We start from the raw sequence: 15389 nt of genomic DNA on the forward strand, positions 1-15389 counted from the left end.
GGAAATACATACATAAATATCTATATATATATATATATATATATATATATATATATATATATATGAAGAGAGCAACCAAATCAATAAACTAATCTACCAATTATAATAAACTCTACAGACTTAACTAAGGTAAACATAAAACCATACACAAATTAGATGCAGAAAGCAAACCCCACTAAACTAAGATAAACATAAAACCAGAAATAAATTAGATGAAGAAAGCAAACCCCATGTCTACAGTCGTTCCCAAAGTCCACCACCTAAATTTTGGGATAATTCATTGCCTATTCAGGTATTCCATAAATGCAGCATATATCAAGTTGATTGTGGAGACTTAATCCACTGCTCCTGAGACTGCTGTGAGAAATTTCCCTTTCTCTTCTTTGTTCACACAGCTCCTGGGGTTCAGCTTTGGATTTGGCCCCACCTCTGCGTGTAGGTTGCCTGAGGGCATCTGTTCCCCGCCCAGAGAGAATGGGATTAAAATAGAAGCTGATTAAGAGGCTCTGGCCCACTCAGGCTGTGGAGAGGGAGGGTTACTGATGGGGGGCAAGCCTGTGGCGGCAGAGGCCAGCATGAGGTTGCAACAGCCTGAGACATGTCGTGTGTTCTCTTGGGAAGTTGTCCCTGGATCACGGGACCCTGGCAGTGGCAACCTCCACAAATTCTTGGGAGGTGAGTTGTGGATAGTGACTTGTGCTTGCACACAGGCTTCTTGGTCGCTGCAGCAGCAGACTTAGCGTTTCATGCACATCTCTGGTGTTCATGCTGATAGCTGCAGCTTGCGCCATTCTCTGGAGCTTGTTTCTGTGATGCTCTGAATCCCCTCTATTCACGCACCCTGAAACAATGGTCTCTTGCTTCTTAGGTAGTTCCAGACTTTTTCCCAGACTCCCTCCCATTTAGCTGTGGCACACTATCTCACATTATCCCAGTCCTCTCCCTGGGGTCTGACCTCCGAAGCCTGTACCTCAGCTTCCAGCCCCCACCCGTCCTGGTGGGTGAGCATACAAGCCTCTCGGGCTGGTGAGTGCTGGTCAGCACCAATCCTCTGTGCAGGAAACTTTCCACTTTGCCCTCTGCACCCCTGTTGCTGCTCTCTCCTTTGTGGCTCTGAATCTTTCCCCATGCCACTCCCCATCTCCGCCAGTGAAGGGGCTTCCTAGTGTCTGGAAATTTTTCCTCCTTCACAGCTCCTTCCCCTAGGTGCAGGTCCTGTCCCTATTCTTTTTTCTCTGTTTTTTCTTTTTTCTTTTGTCCTCCCCAAGTACATGTGGAGTTTCTTGCCTTTTGAGAATTCTGAAGTCTTCTGCCAGTGTTCTGTAAGAGTTGTTCCACATGTAGATGTATTTCTGATGTACTTGTGGGTAGGAAGATGATCTCCACTTCTTACTCCTCCACCACCTTAAAGGTTTCCCCTCTACCCATATTTTAAAACTACATATTTACCTGACCAAATTTCCTAACAGCAATAAATATACACAGCTTCTCTGAAATTCTATAGAATTTATGTTCCCAGTTTTACACATATCAAATTCTATCTTGCATAATAGTTATATATTTGTTTCCCTCAGATATTAGGTTAATATTTCTTAAAAATTAGTGTTCATATTTGGCTAAAACATTTTTTTCCAAACATAGCATAGTATTATACATACACTGGATTCACAAAAGTAAATTTAGACATAAATAAATAACTTATAGGTTAGAAAACAACATTGTAGTGAGGTTAAGAATAGTTAGAAGCAGGTAAATCTTACAATGTAGACATAGAGAAGGAAGAAAAATCACAAAAAAGTGATGGCCTTAAAACAATGTTACAGTGTATGTAAGAAGATTGGGATGCTACATAATTCTATGGAATCATGTTTATTGAGTAACTTAAAATGTTAAATAAGTATACTCATCTCCATAAATTGTTGATTTTAATCTGAAACTAGTAATATATACAATTTATTGAGTACATTCTTGGTGCAATCGGCTACAGTTTTCATACTTTATATTATTTATTTCATTTAATTGTCACAACTTTGTAAGACAAACTTTTTTGTTTATATGTTATAGATGAAGAAACAGAGGGCCAGAACAATACTCTAAACCCACAGAACAGTCTCACAGATCTTTATCTTGTCCTTGGTAGAGCCACATAAGGACAATTGGCCTGGCCAGCATATAGATTTTATCCAGCATACCTCCAATGGATTATGTCTAGGGACCAATATCACAGCAGTCCCCCCTTTCTGTAGGGCACACATTCCAAGACCCCCATTGGATTCCTGAAATCACATATAGCATCAAAGCTTATATATACTGCTTTTTCCTTTACATATACACCAAAGATAAATTTTAATCTATAAATTAGGCACAGTAAGAGATTAACAACAATAATAATAAAATAGAAGGACTATAATAATATACTATAATAAAAGTTATATGGTTACGGTCTCTCTTTCATAATAACTTATTGTTTCGTATTTACCCTTCTACTTGTGATGATGTGATGTGATAAAATGCCAGTGAAGTGAGGTAAATGACTAGGCATTGTGACTTAACATTAGACTACTATGGACCTGATGATACATCAAAAGGAAAATTATCTGATCTAGGTGATCCTTTGTCATGGAGCCATGATGATGTTGATGGTTGGATGAGGAGCAAGCTTGTCAAGGGTTGGGGATCCCAGGCAGGACGGAGCAGGAGAGCACGAGATTACATCATGCTACTCAGAAAACTGTGGAAAGTGAAACTTCAGAAAAGGGGGAACTGCTGTAGTTGCTAAAAGGCCAGAAGACTAGACTTCAAATAAGTAGAAGACTGGAGCTTAATGCATTATTTCAAAAATTCACTCACTATATGGTATTTTGGGGTCACCTTCTCTATACCAAACTCTCAGCTAACCTATCTATAGGAAAAGCTAGATGCATATATAAGCACAAACTACCTCTGTGCATTCATTGCTTTTTACTTTAATCATTAATAATCTTATATATTCATCTGTGAAATTGGAAACCTGTTAACTCATGTCATATGATTATTGTGATAAATGGCTTATAAAAAAATTTAAAACCACTTAAGAAAAATATAAAATACTAGAGAAAAAACTCATAAAATATTCCCTATAGTAATGGGTCCATACTAAAACTAGACACATCTGTTTAAAAGGCAAATTTTTAGATAATTACAGCTTTGGCTTTTAATTTAAAATAAGCCTGTTAACTTAAAATAAATCTGGCATTAAAAGAGTTTTCATATCAGAATAAATGTGTTTTTCTCCCCAAAGTAAGCTTGATAAAATCTATTTAATTGTGTAATCTTAACTTCCCATTATTGTGTAACTGAAATTAGCAATGATAAGCGTTTAAATAAGCAAATTCCAATTACTATTAACATAAGCAATTCATTATTCAAATATGATCAATGTAGCTATTAAAGTACTGTAAACAGAATCATTACCAATGTGAATTATATTACTACACCATACACAGTCCATCAGATACACAGTTTTTGGTGAGTTTTATTTATTGTACTTTGTATATTTATATACCACATCTGCTACATATGTGTATGTAAATTTTCTATTCGTGAACTTTCACCTCTATCACTTTTTTCTGGTTTGTAAACAAAAACTAGAAGAACATTAGAGATTTGTAAATAATACATGCCAGCAAAAACCTACCCTTATTTTACACTAAACCTCATTGGCTAAATATAGCTGATCGTGGCTTTCAAGTCTAATTTTAAGTTCTATGTCAATTTTGTGACTTTTTCCCCCTTTTTTAAAGATATATGGCCTCACCATTATGTTGTCACTCATGTGGCTAAAAATAGCTTTAGTGAAGTATGGACTCAATTATGGTTTAAAGTAAGAATTTTCAGATATTCTGAATCTGCCAGTTTCATACAAGATGGTAGTGGTTATGGTGATTCTGTGTTTGTGTGTTTGTGTATAGAGGTGGGATTCAGGGGAGAAATAAATGTTAAGTGCTTCTCAGAGCAACAATCAGCACACTGATCAGACCAATAACTCCCTTAGTCAAACCTGGAAGACTCCACACTACCACATACATGGGTCTAAAGGGCACTGAGATGAACCAGCCAACCAATTAATGTGAAAGAGCAGGCATTATTATTTCTACTTCACAAAAGAGAAAATTGATTAGTAAACTGTTTAAATATGACTTTCTCCAAAGACAGTTTGTCCAGAAAATAATAGCAAAGTATTGAAGTTTGCAAGGTATACTATTAACTATTAAAGTTAAGAAAAGATAACTTCATCTAAGTGCTGGATGGATATTATGGAAACAAACTACGTTAAATAATTTTCCAGTAAGTGATAGGGTGGGCAGGATGATCCTAGACCACAGTTGTTTTTGTGAAGTCTTGATGGTTAGAAAGGGAGAGAAACTGCTTAATTAATTTTGTCTAACATTTTCCAACCCCTTTGTGAGTGCAATCTGCCTTTTATTTGTATAAATTTATTTTGTTATAGAATGATAAAGCAGAGTTCTATTCTGAGAAGGAATGTTTTATGTCAATGAAGACTCAAACTTGGCATAACAACAAAATTTAGTGTCATTACTGATAGAGTTGTTTTACAGTATATTATTTTGTCTTTTGGGAAAACAATCCTCTAATCCTCCTGTCTCCTTCCACTGCCAACACTGCCCAGAGGTTGGATCTTGGGCTCTAGAAAGAAGAGGAAAGTACAAGCCCATCCCCTTGAAGCAAAAACGTTATAGACTGGCCCCTGAAACATAGAAACTGGCTGAAAGATGGAGAAAGATAGCCCAAGAACAAAACCCTATGATGAACCTTGGACTGGACTAATTATCATTGATTTAAAGTTTGTTGTTTCAGTTATCTTTAGTGTGCCCATCTCTTTAAGTAAATTCTCTTAAATGGTCAATCTTATTATCAAGAATCATGTGGGAGAAAATATTAAAGGGTTCCACACTTTACAAGGTGCAAAGTAGCACCAAAGAAGTAAAAGTTGTCAAAAGCTTATAGTTTGCAAAACAAGACCCACAAGACAAATAGTGTAATGGTCTAGAGCCTACTAGACAGCGAGCTGAGGTAACAAGTAACACTCAGAGTGCATTTGCAAGATATATAAGCATTCCTCATGGATTCCTTGAGGAGTCATTAGAAGAGACTGTAAAATAGTGATTTCTTATAACCATACACAGGACTTGCATCTTAATGATTTGTGCCTAATTTTAGAATCATTAGCCTGCAATAATTGTCAATCCAAGTTTGTGACCAGACACAACCAAGTAATGCAAGAGGCAGCTTCAAAGTTTCCTTGCCCTGAAACATAAATAGTTTCAGGGTTGCTACCAACTGGAATTTGAAACAATCACTACTGAAATTTCATTCTAAAACTTGAATTAATGCATGTCAAGGCTCCTGTCATTGATGTCCTAAGGCCGATATAGTGATCCTTTTACAAGTATAATGAGAGTGAAGAGGCTACATGTTTGGTCTACCAAGTTTGGAACCTAAGTTTGAGATCATCAAGATTTCACATAAAAAAGTCACCATATACATATTAGTCATATTTTCTAACAAGATTTATGGCCCATTAGTATTCATAATATTTTCAAATTATTTTAAATTACCATACTCAGTAATCTGAATTGCATTATGTTTTGACTGTAGCAGGTGAGCCTTACTATCCCCATTAAGTTTTCATTTATTTTTAATTAAAAATGTAAAATGAGAAAATAACCAAGTAAAATCAAAATGATAACATCCTGCATTGGAATCAGGTCTGCTAAATGAGGACTCATCATCTACTCCTACTTAATGGGAACAAAGATTAAGTGGGAATCAGAGACTATCCAATTTCTATTTGCTTTCATCACAAATTGAGTGCTAGAACATCTTTCAGACTAAATAGTAATTACAGGGTGAGGATTCTGGTACCAAGATTTTGGTGAATCTCAGTTTCTCTCATCACTTCATCTCAGAGGGTAAATAAATGAGTCCATAGTAACTCAAAATAGCTTGAAAACTGGGTTAATCTTCTCTTATGCTAATAAATGCTGGACACAGCAATGACAGCCTGTTACAAGGTTCACCAAAATTAGTGGGAGGACATGAACTTTAAAAGTGTGAGATTGCATTCTCTTCCTAAGGACAGAAGATGAGAACTGCCAAACACAGACAATGAAAGCACAAAATAGCTTAGGTAAAATAAAGATAAATAAATAAACAAGCAAATGAAAAAAGAAGAAAATGAGGTTCTTTATAGATATTATCTATGAATCATGAAAACTCTGCTCTAAGGTACGTATTATCATCCCTGTTACATAAAGGGGAAATGAGGCTCACTGAGCTTAAGATATATGACTGACAAGGCTTACATATTAAATAACAAAATGGGGAGTTTAAACCTCCATCTTTCTATTTTAGGACCCATTTAATTTCCACTGCCCCATAGTGCCTCAAATCTGAGTGTGTGTATCTCTTCCAAATATTCCCCCACCCCAGACTTTGAGCCATCAGTTTGTTGTATCCTTTAGTTTTCTTGAGTTTTGTTCTGTTTTATATTTTGAGATTCAGTGGAAACAGAATTCAGTATTACATCCTTGTTGTGTTCAGATTAGATCACACATAAAAAATGGAACTCCAAGTAATGGGCACATTTTTTTCATAAATTGAAATAATTAGTATTAAGAATGAGGTGGGGGCTTCCCTGGTGGCGCAGTGGTTGAGAGTCCGCCTGCCGATACAGGGGACACGAGTTTGTGCCCCAGTCTGGGAAGATCCCACATGCCGTGGAGTGGCTGGGCCCGTGAGCCATGGCCGCTGAGCCTGCGTGTCCGGAGCCTGTGCAACGGGAGAGGCCACAACAGGCCACAACAGTGAGAGGCCTGCATACCGCAAAAAAAAAAAAAAAAATGAGATGTAGTTAGAGGACTCACTCAGCTTATTAATTCAGTTAATATAACCCAAAGAGAAGAGAACAAGATGGTTTTATTTTATGACGTACCTGGCATCCTGCATAAAGAAAAGGATTCCTGTGAAGCCAGAGATGAAATTCTATATCTCAAAGGAGAGCAGATTTTCCTTTAAGAGAGGCAAATATATTACATTTCCTGCCCTAACTGTCCCCTTTGTTGTTCATCAGGAGTGAAATAATAGATCCATCTGCCCCAAAGGTAGACATTATTAGATGCTCACTTGTGTCAACGAATGTTTGCCTCATTAACAGAAGGCTCCCCTATGCTGTGGTTAGTCATGGTTATGCATTAAGAAGAAAACTTCATTAAACCAGCACTTCAATGTTCTCTTTTTACCTTTACATTTTGAATTTATGAAATGAGCTTATTCAACTTCCTCACTTTTGAATAATTTACTCAATTGATTTGTTCATTAAATGTCATCCAATCTATGTGTATATCGTTTCTTTGTAAGTATACCCAAGTCTCTAGCAAGAATAACATGCCTTAAATTATACAATTGTGCATTTGTCATGGGTATGGGAGGTGGGGCTATCCATCATTGCTGGTAGTTTAAAAGAAAAGTGGTAGTCTTCTGAATAGTTTTAAGTTTCTCAAGGCATATTCATATCACAGCATCAATGTATGTCTTAAGAAATGTTTATCTAAGCTTTTTGTTCTCTTTTGTTTTCTAAGAATCATTATCTTATCCATGAAAGATAAAATGACATTGGAAATATTTTAGAAATAATTCAAGTATAGAATTTTCTGTGCTCTGAGTTAGGTATTTGACTTGGAATCTGGTCCCTGGTCTTTCAAACTATGATTATTTGGCTGATTTAGTGTACTTCTTTAAGCAATACATGGTACTCGTTCCAAGATGAGTTAGAACCACATGTCTCTTCAGTCTTGCATGGATTCTGATTTTATTTAATTAAAAAAGCCAGTAATTCTAGAAACAATTCCAAGGATTAATTCACTGAATAATATAAGCAATCAAGTTAGTCTTTTAATAAATCCTCCAGCTTAAATGATAGTATTTTACAAAGTATTCCTTGTTTCGATTTTGAGCTATTGTAGAGTAGAAACTAGATAAACAAAAAAAATTATACAAATGTGAGGGCTATTTCAGATAGTCAATAATAGAATGTTTATACAAAATAATTCAGTGTAAGGATCAAAGTGATAATAACAAAGAACATAATGCCTTGCTATGTATTTATAATAAGCAAACTTGGAAAGTACTTTCATGCATGTTTGTCATAGAAAATATTCAAATTTTTTATTATTAGGATGCCAGTAAAAACAAACAGGATGGGGAGTCAGAAGAATTGTGCATCGGTTCTGACTGTCCTTCTTGTTCACTGTACCATTCTTTGACTATTAAGTGCCCACTCTAGACTTCAGTTTTTTATCTTCATAAAAAGGTTGTAATTCTGTCCCTCTCAGAGAGTTACATAATAGGATTAAATGAAATAAGTTATGTGATATTTGTACAAAGTGTAAAGCACTATGAAAATATTAGCTGTTTTTATTGCTAAAATTATTATATATTTTTGCTGTCGTCTCCATGAAACATCTAAATTTCAAGCTTACTTTTGTTCAATTTGCTCCTTAACATCTGCTTTTTTTTTTTTTTTTTTTTTGGCCACGCCACACCTTAGTTCCCCAACCAGGGATCAAACGCACTCCTCCTGAAGGGGAAGCACAGAGTCTTAACCACTGGACTTCCAGTGAAGTCAACATCTGCTTTCTGTTTCTTTTTTTAAAAAAAACATCTTGTCATCTCCAGTTCTCTGTTTCCTCTTCACCTGTCACAGCCATCGTCCTATGGTTGGCATATTCAAAAATGTGTACTTCCTTTTACTGACTGATCTTTACTTTAGATTGGACTATCACTTTTAAGAAAGTATTTTTAAATTTCTCTGTTCATAACTGAAATATCTTTTATAATACCATAACTCTTCCCTCCAAAGTTAAGCTTCTCTTCACCCCTTCCCAAAAATGATGCCCAAAGGATGTAATAGATTTGTAGAGCAGTTCATATTTCCATTGGAATTGTGATAATTTCCCCACCATAGAAGGCTGTGTCCCTGTAATATGTAAGTAAGTGGGTGGCATATGTGTGGGTCTGTATGAATATGTGTATGTGTGTGTAAACAATTATAAAAACCTATTACTAAGTTGGAGAGAAAACAAAATGGTTTTATTTAAAAGCTGAGGATAGAGAGCAGCAAGTTGATGGGAACAGTGACAAGGGAACTTGTGATACACCTATCTTGCAGGAGACCAACAAACTAGTGGGAGCTTTCAGTGCTGACGGATACCCTCTGAGCTGCTTCCCTTTGGGAAAAGATCAACTGAATCTGGCAAATGACTAAATTACTATTTGGAAAACAAAGGTCAAGTAGAAGACTATTCAATTTGTTTCCTGTTTTTTTGCTTTTATCTGTGAACTTCTGGGAAGTCCACGTGGATTGAAGAACATTAAGTCAACATTACTCTCTGCATTGGCATGCTCCCATTTCCTAATCAAGCCTGTCGAAGTACCAAAACAGTGCTTCCTAGATTGTTGTTCACATCCTGTCCTGGGCCTGCCTCAATCAGACTTGATCCTGTTTTTTCAATTAAAAATGGTAGAAGTAACACAGTTAGAGAATATGGAAATGAGTGTTATGAAAACAGTCAACATTTTCTGTGAGAAATTTCTTTAGTATTTCTACCATCTGATGAAAGAGAAAAAGACTTTGAGCTATATGGAATATAGGAGACAGTCAATGCTTAGAAAACATTGCCCATTCTTAGGTGCTTATTTCTAGCCTGGACCACTCCCTTGAACTCCAGAACCATATTTCCAGCTGCTCACTCAAGACCTCCCTTTGGATTTCTAACGAAAGTCTGTCTCAAAGTTAACATGTATATAATTTGAACTCTTGATCTTTACTCTTCATTTACTCCTGCAGTTGTCTCAAAACTGCCCCTTCCTTCAGTCCTTCTATCTAAGTATAAGCTAACTCCAATATTCTAGTTGCCTAGAAAAGGAAGTTTCTCTTTCACATTCCACATGCAATTTGTTAGGACCTCTTGTTTTTATTTTCAAATTATATCCCAAATGCAACAACTTCTACCATCTCTAAACTTACCACCCTTCTAGTCCATGGCATTTCTCATCTGATAAATGTCAGCATCCTCCTAACTGGATATGGTTACCCCCTAAAAATTATTTTCAATACAGAAGTAAGAGTAATCCAGGTAAAAAGGAAATAATGTCAAGTCACTCTTTCTTCTCAAAACCAAAGACTTCCCATTTCACTTACGATAAGTCAAAGGCCTTACAGTTATCTGTATTCTCCTAAATAAACTGCCCCCTTTTGCCTCTTTGACTTCATATCCTACCCTACATCCCTTTCTTACCCCACTCCAGCTATGCTGCCTTATGCACAAAAGTCACATTTTTGCCCCAGGCCCTTTGCACTTGCTGTTTCTACTACCTGGAATACTCTCTTTCCAGATATCCATATGGTTTATTCTCTCACCACTTTCTAGTCATTAATCAAGTATTTCTTTTTTAGTGTAGGCTTCACTGACCGTGATATCAAATGAAAACTCTCCAAGGAAGCCCTTCCTTTCATAACACTTAACATTTGTCTAACTTTTGATATATTTGACTTATCTTGTCTATTGCTGATCCCCTATAACTAAACTGTAAGCTTAATGACAACAAGGATGTTTTTGTTGTTACCTGTGTCCATAGTCTAGACTCTTACCTGATGAAAGAAGCTGCATGCCTACAGAAAATGCAGAAACAGTCTCCATGTGGTAGTTTCTTTATATGATCCTTAATATGTCAGAAAAAAAAAAAACCTTAAAATGAATAAAGGAATGGTGTTCAGGTAAAGAGTTAGAGTAATATAGGTCATGATATAGCTTTCTTTCTCATAAAGCTGTGAGAGCAAAAAAGACTAGAGAAGGAAGAATAAATGGATATCATGTCACTTGGAGTCAAAATGTATTCTCATCTTGATTTCCTCTATAAATATTTTAGACCCATAAAGTCTCCAGTTTCTTTGAGCTACTTGGGATAATATTTAGTTCCTTTATCCCATGTGGCTATACACCATGCGATTTTATGTAGAATTCCAATTATCAGAAAAATCGGGCATATCTAGAATTTGTTACTACATTTATTTCACATAAAGAATTTAGTCCTAGTAAACACTGGAAGAAAAAACCCAAAACTGATTGTTTATAGCTTTATGACTGTTACATTTCTCTAGCATTTTTACCTCATAATTTTGCATCCCTTCTCAAAGACTTCGTACTTTGAAAATGGAAATAAATGACAACCCTTAATTCAAATTTGCTACCAGTGTCAATTTCTTAAAATAGGTTGACTATTTGCTTTGAAAAAATCTTTGGAATGGCCTTTGATGATTATATAAAGCCTGAAAACTTTAAGTATACAGAGATTCCAAAAGTCAAAATATATCTCTCTGGTGATTTCAGTTTACATCATGGAAGTGTCAAAATTAGGTTACATTAGAAAAATTATATTCTTAGATATTAAAGCTTTAGCTTTAATTTAATTTTTTTATACCTGTGGAAATCAAATTTATTTTCTATATGACCTTCTTCACTCCCCTACAGAGCTAGGGCCTATCTGATGACAGAAACATTGATCTTGGGTAAAGTTCACTGTCTGAACATCTGTAGATATAATTTTTAAAATTTTGCTCAAAATTCAATCTATAGCCAAGTAGTAAATATTTAAACTGTTTACTATCTCCCTTTTCTTTCTCTCTTTTTTTTTTTACAAAGTCTTCCTCTCTTTTCTACATTAATTTTACAATTTAAGGACTTATTATATTCTTAGGCTTTATTTATGTGGAGCCACTTATTCAAGTATTTTCATTAAAGGCATTTTTCTTTTCCCTGCATCCATTTTTATGGCAGCAAAACATATCATTTATAGGTAAGAGAACATATAATGGTCAGAATAATGTTGTGAATAATGATTTGGGAATGAAGATTGGCTAAGTCCTGAGAAAGTTTGGACTTAATGAGTTAAAGATGGGAAGCACTTAGTACAGAGCCTTGTGAATAGAAAATATTGTGTACGTGTCAGCTCTCATGATGCAGTGATGGCTAAATTCTGGCCATGTGGGATGGGGGTTAAGGTGTTTCACTTCATTCAGTGAACATCTAGATACAATTGTAAAACATTGTTAGTGCTTTCACAGTGAAAGGAATGAGAAAATTACCCAAATGCTGAGGATATGAAATCTTAGCTCAAATGATCAAAGTATATTTTACCTGAGATCTCCTATGATATTAAAATTAAAAACGGCAAAAGAAAACCAGATTTCAGGCACTGCTGAATAAAGGGATTTGGTAAAATTGGCATGGTCCTTAATGATTTTGTTAATGTAGACATTGCTGTTTAATGAATCTTAATTACTAACCACTGGTTATTCTGTGCTACTTTAAACTTTCATAATGAACAGTCTGACCACATAATCTGGTGCCTATGGTTAAGCCTAAAAACTTCACTGTAAAGTAGTTCAGGCAACACAAAATGTACAAATATCATGAATGACTTTTACCCATTACAGAATCTGCTCTATTATTTGTGAGCTCTTGACAACAACTAACAGGTAATGCATGAGATTGTACTTCTGAATTGCAGTAATAGCCCCAGATCTTCCACTAAATATGTTCTCATCCCGAGATCGAGAAATATAGGGTAGAATATTATTCATCTAGTCAACAAATATTTATTTAGTGGCCATTATGTGTCAGACACTGTGCTAGCTGCTGAGGAAAGAAGATATTAGTGTTTTGAATCTTGTGCAAACACAGATTTACAAACAAAATTGTTTAATTCAATAAAATGACAGCTATAAGTCAGCAAGTTAAAAGGTCTATAAAAACAAGGTGGAGCTACTGAGGAAAGTATTTCAGCACGGATTGAGGATAATTTGTCAAACATACAGAAAAATTAAAGGAAAGAAGATGAGAAGGGAGGAAATGGGGGAAAAAGGGAGGGAAGAATGCAAGGAGAGAAGGTTTAACTCCCTGGGGAGCACCTGATGTAAAAAATACATTGAAAGCATGAAAAGGCTGGTTATACCTGGGGAAATTCCAGTGGGAAAGGATGAATGATGAGTACCAGAAAGTAATGCTACGTAAGTAAGGAGGGACAGAGGGGCCTAAGTTATCTTCTAATATGTTTAGTGTTCATGTAAGTTATTTAAATAAAAGATGTCTTTGAAGAATTTTGAGGAAGGAGGTAACAAGATCAGATTTGCAAACTCTAAGAATTTCCATGATAGTTATGGGACATACATTAGTCGGTAGTGAGATTCAAAGCTTAGAGAAACTACAGAGAAGACCATTACAAGGATCCAAATGATAGGTGACAAGGGGCAAACTAGTAAGTGCTAATATTTTTTGTACTCACTATTTTGCATGTTTTAAAGTAACTAATTTATTCAATAAACAAACCTAAAAGATAGTCACTAATTCATCTATCACTTCTATTTTACAGTTGAGGAAACTAAGGTAAATAAGTTAAGTAACATGGTAGAGGTAAGCTATGAACCTAGACATTTTGGCTGCTAAATCTGTACTCTTAACCACTACACTTTACTACCTTAAAGACAATACCATAATTATACAGAGCAGCAATAAAAAGGGTAAATTCCTATTCTTGTTACCAGCTTAAGTTTCTGCTCGCATCTAGGAATAAACCCTACCATGATTTTGCCAATTCCAGTTGCAGATGTTGAGAAACTGGTTCCTGTAAGCCAAGTACATGAGGAGAGTGATATGATGGAAAACAAGCCCATCTAACACTTCTGATTTTCCGGAGTCCACTTTCAGAATCACCCAGTCTTTGAAAAGGCTGACGATGTTGGAATGCAGAAGAATGCTGGACTGGATAACTTTTTCAGCAGGTTCATTATCAGGCCAAGTGAGAAACCCCCCAAAGTCCTGGGCTAAGCCTTTCAGCCATAAAGTCTTTTCCAATAGGGCTTCAAATTCCATGGATGGCTGGTTCTGAAGCAGAACGGCAACTATTAATGGCCATGGGCTCATAACCAGGTGTTGAATTTGCAGAAGCTACATTTTGTAGGCATCTTCAGTGACTTATAAATGTCTAACAGTGACAAGGCATGCATGTCCTCTGTTTCTGAGGAATATATCTTAGAACACCATAGTAGCTGGAGTCCTATTACTGTTTATACCACCTCCTAGTCTTCCTGAACACTTAATATTATATGCATCCTGGTTCCCAGTCACTTTTGGTACTTAAAGTAGAATTTCATCTCAAGTCCCATTTGATAACATTTTTTCTGGACAATAAATAGCCAGAGAATACAATAATCCTGATACATTATGCTTGCCAGCCAAACTAAGCAATTTTCACTCTCCACACTTATAGCTCTATCAGCACATTTTCTACCTCTTGGATACATTTTATTCAATTTCTGGTCTTTTCTTCTTTGCTCCATTTATATCTTGCTGAATTCCCACATCTGACAGGTATAAGTGATAGCTCCCATGGAAAGGAATAAAATAGAGTCCATTAAAAAAATCTATTCAGTATTTTTAAAAAAATCATTGTAGAAATGAAGTTATTTAGGAAGAATAGAGTTTGCAGAGGCTTTCGTTATTTCTCTATAAATAAACACTCATACAATAAATGTACAAAACAGACAGAATGAAGGAATATGGTGTTACTTTTTCTAGTCTTTTCATTTTGCGAAATTGTGTGTTAAGAACAATAAGGAAAACAAGATTTTAGAGCAAACCTATCACATTTAAAAATCTCAGATTTCTCCCATTTTGGTAATTTCTACAGCATTTCCACGAAGAACTCCCACAGAGCTTGCCCTTCTTGGCACAAGGTTACTAACATGATAAGCCATTTTCACCATATTACTTTCCTGATCCCATCCAATTTAATGCCTTTAATTTAACCACTACCTCTTTTTTGAGAGTTCATGCTTCCTCCTTGCCAAGTACAAAATATCTATAGCTCTCCTTTGAAAAACATCCCAGGAAGTGGACTTATAAAGGTCTAACAGACTCTTCAGGTATGGTACTCAAATATTAAATGCCTCGCTGACATTCAAAAATTCATCTTGGGTTCCACAAAGGGAAAAAACTCCTGCCACTCAGAGTTCAGAAAAGCACATCATCTACTGAGTGAAATCTGTCTGGTTCCTAGAACTGTTTTCAAATCTTGGTCAAAGAGTAAAGAATTAAAGAGTTCAGTTTACATAGTGGCAAAATGATATTAAATTTTACTGTTTTGAAAGAATTCTGAGGGAAGCAATGTATCAGTCTCTGCATTTAACCTCAATTAAATTTACAAATATGTTTAGTTATCAAAATCTGTTTGTCCTTGATACATATTTATCCTGGATTATAGGATTACAG

Source organism: Hyperoodon ampullatus (assembly GCF_949752795.1).
Source record: "Hyperoodon ampullatus genome assembly, chromosome: 7".
Classification (NCBI taxonomy): domain Eukaryota; kingdom Metazoa; phylum Chordata; class Mammalia; order Artiodactyla; family Ziphiidae; genus Hyperoodon; species Hyperoodon ampullatus.